This window comes from Ailuropoda melanoleuca, chromosome X (assembly GCF_002007445.2).
Source record: "Ailuropoda melanoleuca isolate Jingjing chromosome X, ASM200744v2, whole genome shotgun sequence".
In the NCBI taxonomy this organism is placed as follows: domain Eukaryota; kingdom Metazoa; phylum Chordata; class Mammalia; order Carnivora; family Ursidae; genus Ailuropoda; species Ailuropoda melanoleuca.
The window spans coordinates 12,780,491-12,788,822 of record NC_048238.1 but is presented as its reverse complement, the minus strand read 5'-3'; positions in this window follow the sequence as shown (position 1 = coordinate 12,788,822).

The following is an 8,332-nucleotide window of genomic DNA, read 5'->3' as shown; positions in this document are numbered from 1 at the left end:
AGCCCCACATGGAGCTCCCTGCTCAGCGGGGAGCCTGCTTCTCCCTCTGCCTGCCGCTCCTCCAGCTTGTGCTCTCTCTCTCTCTGTCAAAAAATAAATACAATCTTTAAAAAAAAAAAGAAAGAAAGAAAAAGAATGACTCTCTTTGTAGGAGTGTTTACCAAGTGCTACAAATCCTCCACTTGCTTTGCATGGATTAATTCATTCAATCTTCACAACAACCTGTGTGTCAATATTATCACCATTTTACAAATGAGGTAAATGACGCACAACAATTTAATAAATCGTCCAAGGCCTTCTAACTAGTAAGCGCAAGATCTGAGATTCAAACCCAAGCAGTCTTTCTGGAGAAACTGAACTTCATTATTGTTTTTGGCCACCTATATAAATGTACTATATCTGAGATTCTGCAGAGCTACTAAAACCTTCTGAGGGGCCCCTCAAAACTTGAAGATGCACCCTAGGCCCAATATGTTGTGAAGCTCACTCTAGTGCTATTGTGCTCCCCCGCATCTGGCCCAGAAACACTTTCCAGCCTTCAGGTATCACCTTTCACAAAGCTCCTAATATGGCTATTTGGCCTCTAACTGAATCAGACTTTGGGAGAGACTGGAAGAGGTCTAAGAAGAATCAGATTGCCCTGCTAAGCTTGGGCAACTATCAGTAGAAATAAAAATATCACAGACACTGTGAATCAACACACTTGGGTTCTAGTCCTGACTATGCACTTGTCTGGCTATGTAAAACAAACAAAGCCACCAATATTTATTGAGCATTGTTCCAGCTATCTCCTTCTTAGTAACAAAGTACCCCAAAATTAGTGGCTTAAGAGAACAACAATCAATTTGTGATATCTCATGATTTTGTAAGTCAGGAATTTGGTCAGGACTCCACTGAGTGATTCTTTGGATCCCCATGTCATCAATTGGGATTCCTCAGTGGTATTCAGCTGATGGATGGGCAGATCTGGAGGATCCAAGATGGCTTCTTTCACTGTCTATCGGTGATGGCTGCAAGGCTAGCCTCAGTTAAGAGTTTTGAGTAGAGTGCCTGTTGCTGGCTCCTCTAGCATGGTGGAGTCAAAATTCTTAGCAGGTGGCTGATTGCCCTCAAGGTGAGCATTCTAACAGGCTTGGTAAGCTGCAAGGGTATTATGTCCTAGCCTCAGAGTTCCCGAATATCACTTTTGCCATAAGCCATTGATTAAGCAAGTCACTAAGTCTAGTCCCAAACCAAGGGGAGGAGAAATAGATTCCACTTCTTTTTTTTTTTTTTTTAAGATTTTATTTATTTATCTGACAGAGAGATAGGCAGCCAGCGAGAGAGGGAACACAAGCAGGGGGAGTGGGAGAGGAAGAAGCAGGCTCCCAGCTGAGGCCTGATGTGGGGCTCGATCCCAGACCGCCGGGATCACGCCCTGAGCCAAAGGCAGACGCTTAACGACTGAGCCACCCAGGCGCCCCAGATTCCACCTCTCAATGGGAGGAGTCACAAAGAAAAAAGCCATGTTTGATCTACAGCAAGCACCCACCTTATGCCATGCACTTTTCTAGTTGGTGGGAATTCTATAGAGACAAAGATGAACAAGGCCCCTGTTCTTCTGGGTTAGATGTGTGCTTTTCAATACAAAATGGAACATTTTTCTTATGAGACTGTCTTTTCATCAGCTATCCATTTAAGATAGGGACCTTCTTGATCCCCCAGGAGGATAAACTGGAACCAGATAGTAAATATGTTCAGCTTTGCAAACCATACCATCTGTTGCAACTACTCAACTCTACTGCTTGTAGCCCAAAAGTAGCTATAGACCATTCATAAATAAATGGGCATGACTGTGTTCCAATAAAATTTTATTTACAAAAACAGGCATTGGTCCTGATTTGGCTTGTAGACCACAGGTTGCCTGCTCCCTGACCTAGCAGATAATAGATGCTCAAATAAATACTGGTTGAATGGATGATTTTTTTTTTAAGATTTATTTATTTATTTTAGAGAGAGATGGCTGGAGCACAAGCAGAGGGAGGGGGAGAGGGAGAGAGAGAATCTCAAACAGTCTCCCCGATGAGTGCAGAGCCCAATGACTGGCTCAATCCCATGACCCTAAGATCATGACCTGAGCCAAAATCAAGAGTCAGACACCCAACTGACTGAGCCACCCAGGCACCCCAAATGGATGAATTATTAAAGCCTGGAATTTGAAGAAGAAACTATAAATGAATACTTGTATGAACTTTCATTCTCTCAAATGCTCATCTGTTCCTTTCCACACAGGTTTAGAAAAGCTCAAACTGACATTCAGGTCAGCCCCACAGGATCTCATGGACATCAAGGGTTGAGGCACAAAGAGATCAGTCCATGAGACGTATAATCTAAGCCTGGATTAAGAAAAGCAGTCAAAAAAGTTCCAAGTATACACATCAGAATTTGTGACAGATCAGGAATTCAGGTTAAGAACTCAGGAACAGGGATGCCTGGTTGGCTCAGTTGGTTAAGCATCTGCCTTTGGCTCAGGTCATGATCTCCAGGTCCTAGGACCTGGGCTCCCTACTCAGTGGGGAGTCTGCTTCTCCTTCTCCCTCTGCCCCTCCTCCTCACTCATGTGTTCACATTCTCTCTCTCCCTCTCAAATAAATAAATATTTTTTTAAAAAAAGAACTCAGGAACAGAGGGACAGTGTGTCAATTTTAGCAATTGATTTTATATACCATGTTTCATCAACTCTAAGATACCATTTATGGGGGGAAATGCTGCCAATTAAATGATGAAAAACCTTAGCTGTAAAATGCATCCCGATTTCAGAGGTGTTAAAATGGGGGTGGGGGGAAGAATGGCAGAGAACTGATAAAATATCATAAATTTCCTCATTCATTTGTCCAGAAAACAAACCAAAGCAAAGTACCATTTATAGAGTGCCTATAAGTCCCAAGCACTTTCCATAGATATTTCTGTGCAATCCTCACATCCATTTAAGTGGCTCATTATCCTCTCTGCTCTCTGCACTCCTGCCTTCCTTAACCACTTTTGATTTGTTGTACAGGCCATCCTCTTCCCACCCAGGTGCCCTGTGAATATTACTGCTTCTCTCTGGACCCCGAGCCCTTTCCCACATTTCATCCCTACACAGCCTTCAGGCATCCACCCTTTTATTTCTGTCTCAAGAAAACATTTTCTAAGCAAGATGCTCATTGTAGTTATAACTAACTAGTTAGTTATAGTTCAGCAAATCTAAGATGTTGTTAACTCGAAGACACACAACTATTATTCCACTAGGAGAGAAAACCACGCTGACAATTAAATCATGACCCACTAGCAAGCATAAAGACATCTCAATTTCGCAGATGTTAAAATGTAGGAGGAAAATGTGTGCTTTGGAACTGATGAAATCTGTAGTTTGATACAAGTCAGTGATTTTTAGAAAGACTTGATACACGTGAAAGGTAATGTCACTTTCTGTACTATTTGTCTTTCCAAACAATGGATGAGATGAAGAAAATTTTTCTCATAAGAATTCCTGGTGAAGCTGCAAACAGTGGAAGACTCAGAAAGCCTGTCCCTTGTTGGAGAACTTGGGAGGTGAAGGGAGAAGCAATGAGGGGAGAATAAGCGGGGGTGAGGGGTAAGAGAAAGTCAGCTAAGAGCTGCTGAGATAATGGAAAGTTCAGGAGGCAGCTGAAAGTCTTCCTCTATGAGAGCCCAAAGCTGGATTAAATCTTCACGCTAACCAGCCCATATATGGATTTAAAAACAAAACAAAACAAAAAAACAGGCAGAGGAACCTTGAACTCTAGGGCAGAATCAAGATGACCAACATGAATTAGCCATGGAGATGGTGGGGACCCTGTGGAAGTCCAGCCTGGAACTGAGAACACAGTGGAAAGAGCCCCACATTTACTCAAGCTGTGCAGCTGTGGGGTCCCAGCCACATTCTGCTGCCACCAAGCAGAATGCAGTATTAGAATTATTCTGGAGGTCAAGAATCTACGAGCCAGAGAAACTAAGGTTATTTGACCCTTGGAGTCAATTTAGGGATACATAGCTGGTGACCACTAATATTTGCTAGAAATATTGATGCTGTGCGCTATACACTGAATGTGTGTCCCCCAAATTCACATGTTGAAACCCTAATCTCCAATGTGATAGTATTTGGAGGTGGGCCTTTGAGATGAAATTGGGTTTAGATGATGTCATGAGGGTGGAGCCTCCATGATGAGATTGATGCCTTGATAAGGAGATGAAGAGACCAGAGTGCACTCTCTCTCTCTCTCTACCATGTGAGCACACAGCAAGAAGGCAGCCATCTATAAACTAGAAAGAGGGCCCTCACCAAGAACAAGACCATACTGGCATGCCGATCTTGGACTTCCACATCCAGAAATGTGAGAAATACATGTTTTTGTCTAAGCCACAGAGTCTATGGTATTCTGTTAGAGCTGTCCAAACTGAGTAAGACACTGTAATTTGCAATCCCAACAAATGGGTCTTCATGAGACCCAGGCAGTTCTGAAACTGACTGGCCAAGCTATCCTGGGCAGGTATGCACACCCAGGCTGAGGTAGCAGAATGAATGTACTTTCCAGCCAGTCTCAAATTAGTCTCACAGTGACTTCAAGTAGAAACAGAAGCACAGAGTATCTTCCTAACAGGGCCCAGGAAATTAACCCCAGCCAGGAGGGAGACACAGGATACTCCAAAAAGCAGAAGATGTGGGCTCTGGCACTGGTCTGTTTATATTCTTCCTCAGCATAGGTAGTAAGGGCTCCGCAGCATGGACTGACAGCCCCACAAAGTCCTCCAGCACAAGAGGGCTCTAGACTGACACAGGGGTTTAGACACAGGACAGCTAGCTAAGGGTGGGCAGGTAAGGAAGCCAAGTAAGGGCTGTGGAAGCTCCATCGAAAGGGAATCCAGAACCAGGACTTGCTGAGTGTCGCCTCATGAGGAAGTAATCCTGCACTCCCTGATTTTCCAGTAAAAGGGATAAATGGATAAATGGAATTCTGATGTCCACGGTAATATTCTGGACCTTTAAATATTGGCAACTAATTTAATTTTTTTCATAAGACTCTGAGACTAGTCTGAAGAACTGATTTATCCATAAGCACTTCAGAGTAAAGGCCCCAGAAGAGAAGTGCCACTTCACGTACACCCTGGCGCTGGAGGCAAGGGGTAGAGGAGCTCCCGGAGCACGCTGCTCACTACCTGTTAAGCACAACTGATCACTCCACCTCAGGGGCTGTCTTCCACCAATTCTCAGGAAAGCCAGAAAAGGGCAGGATGGGGACCCAGACAGAGGGCAAACAGAGGCCCTGGCAGCAGGAGGAGCCGATTTGAGGATTTTATGGCGGTAAAGCACTCAGTCTACTTGGGAACTAGTGGAACACCAACGCAGCTGGACCAGAGTAAATGGGTCAGAGTGGTGTGAGATGAGGCTGGAGGAGTGGGCTAAAGCCAGATCACAGGAGCTGGGGGTGTACGCGAAGTGCATGGGCTTCGGCCAAGAGCTGTGGGGAGTTACTGGATAGATAGAAGCAGGGGCATGGCATGACTTGATTTGCTTCACAAAGATCACTTTAGAGCAGGGTTTCTCCACATGGGTATTATTGTCATCCGGGGCCAGATCATTCTTTGTTGTGGGGGCTGTCCTGTGCACTGCAGGGTGTTTAGCAGCAGTCCTTGCCTGTGCCCACCAGATGCCAGGAGCACCCTCCTCCCCTACTGTGACAAACAAAAATGTCTCCAAACATGTCTAAGTGTTCCTGGGGGGGAGGGGGCAGAAGTGCTGCAATTGAGAACCACAGCTTTAGAAGACGGGTCCAAAGGACACCAATGGTTGTAGGGAGATCAGTTAGAAGGTGCTTACAGAAATCCAGGGAAGAAAGAATTGTGACTGAAACTAGTGTGTGGTTTTGAGAGAGAGAATAATAATCATAGTTGCTAGCTTGCCTTACAACAACCTATCTGGTAGGCACTATTAGCACCCCATTATGGATGAGAAAACTGAGGGACAGAGAGTTTAAGAGACTTGTCCCCAGTGGGAGAGCCAAGACTCAAGCACAGGCAGATGGGATGTATTTTGGAGCAGAATCAACAGGACTTAGTGATGGTGTAAGGTGGGAGAAGGCAAAGGGGAATGGCTAGGTTACTCCACTTTGGGGCATAAGTAATGGTGGGTGGAGGTTACATTTACTGAGCAAAGAATGTTGTAAGAGGAACAGATTGTGGGGGAGAAGAGAAAGAAGTAAAAAAATTCCACTTTTGGACAATGTTACATCTGGGGTTCCTGTAAGACATCCAAGTAAAGGGATCAAATAAGCAGTTGGGAGTGGCTTAGAATTCTTCTGGATTCATTCCCATTTAGAGTTTTAGTTGCAGTTGTGGTTAAGATCATCTACATAGAGTAGAGATGAGAAGGAAAGTTGTGTAACCCTCCTATTGCTTTTTCTGCTCCCTTTTGCTTTCTTCTCCTCTCCTGAATAATCATCCAGCTGACCAGCAACTCTTTAAGGAGATATAAAGGCCAAGTTTGGCCCTCCAGTCATTCATCCTATTCCACTATTCAAGAGACCACCATTATTTGGGATTTTCTTTCCAGAAGACCTGTAACTCAGAGAGGTCTATAGTCTGTTTTTCATATTCCAGGCCATAAATAGCTCTCAAACCCTCAGACTGGTTAAGTACAGGTGGTGAAATTAGTGACTAAGAGTTCCAACTCTGAAGTCAGAATGCAAGGGTTTGAATACCAGCTCCATAGTATATCAGCACATGAATGTGGGCAAGTTACTTAAGCTCTCCAAGCCTCAGTTTCCTCATCTGTCAAATGGGCTTGATAATAGCTCCTGAAGCTTGTTGGCTTGTTTTGAGAAATAATGGATGCACATACCAGGGTGCCTTGCCCATAGGAACTATTAAATAAACATTAGCTTTTCTTATTAATTCAGATGAACTATTACTAAATGCGCCATGTTGCTTGTACAATGTCTTTTCAGTGACGTCAATTCAAAGTGCTAACAGATGGAAAAGATAATGATAGTCCCTCAGCCTAATTAGGTAGAGAAATGCTAGAAGGAGGTGAGTTTCTGTAGTGTGAGAAAACTGTGGTTACCAGTGTGGTCAGATGCTGTCAAGAGCCCTGAAAGAGCTCTTTGCCTCATCCTCATACTTCATATTTCTTGATGCATAAAATCCCATTTGCATAGGACAAAGCCTTCCATTCCCGTGTTCAAGGATTTGGGGAGGAGTAAGATGGTTAATGTAATCCTCACAAAGTATAATAAAAGCAAACAAGGCAAACCCCAGAAGACAAATTTCAGCTCCTTCCCAGATCTATGGACAAGGAATAATTCCTTTGCTTTTGGATAATAAATGGAATGTCTCTTTGTTGCTTTGATGACAACAAGGATACAGGTCTGGGCATTAAGGCTGGGCCAGAGAGGCTCTCATTTCCACTGTGTGTCAGAACCACCAAGTGAGATTCTGAATGATGCCTATCATTCGGATAGGGCCCCACTCTCAGAGATTCTGAGGCAATTAGTGGAGGTACAACCACTTTGGAGTACTGTTTGGCAGTTCCTTATAGAGTAAACATACATCTGCCCTATGATCTAGAAAATTCACTCCAAGGTATACACTTCACTGAAATGAGTGCTCATGTCCACCAAAAGACATGCGCAAGAATGTTCAAGGCAGCTTCATTTATAGTAACACAGAAATTGGAAACAACCTAAATGTACATGTATAGTAGAATGGACAAATGTAGTAGATGCATTCCATGGAATACTACACAGCAATGGAAAAGAGCACAGCTCTGACGCAATAGCATGAATAAATCTCACTCATAACATTGAGTGAAATAAGGCAGGTACGAGACTATTTACTCTGATTCTATTTAAATGAAGTTCAAAAATAGGCAGGATTCATCTATGGTAATGGAGGACAGAAGAGTGTTAACCCTTGGGGGAAGGTGATGAATGGGAGGTGTTCTTCTGAGGTGCTGGGAATGATCTATATCTTGACCTGGGTAATGGTAACAGAAGTGGATACATATGTAAAAATTCACTATGTTGTATACTTAAGATTTTTGCTCTGTTGTGCGTATATTTATTAATTTGTTTATTTTAAATCTCAGTTACAAATAACCTGTAAAATCTTAAAATTGTAAGCGATTTTTTTTTAAAGATTTTATTTTTTTGACAGAGAGAGACAGCCAGTGAGAGAGGGAACACAAGCAGGGGGAGTGGAAGAGGAAGAAGCAGGCTCCTAGCAGAGAAGCCTGATGTGGGGCTCCATCCCAGAACGCCGGGATCACGCCCTGAGCCGAAGGCAGACGCTTAAC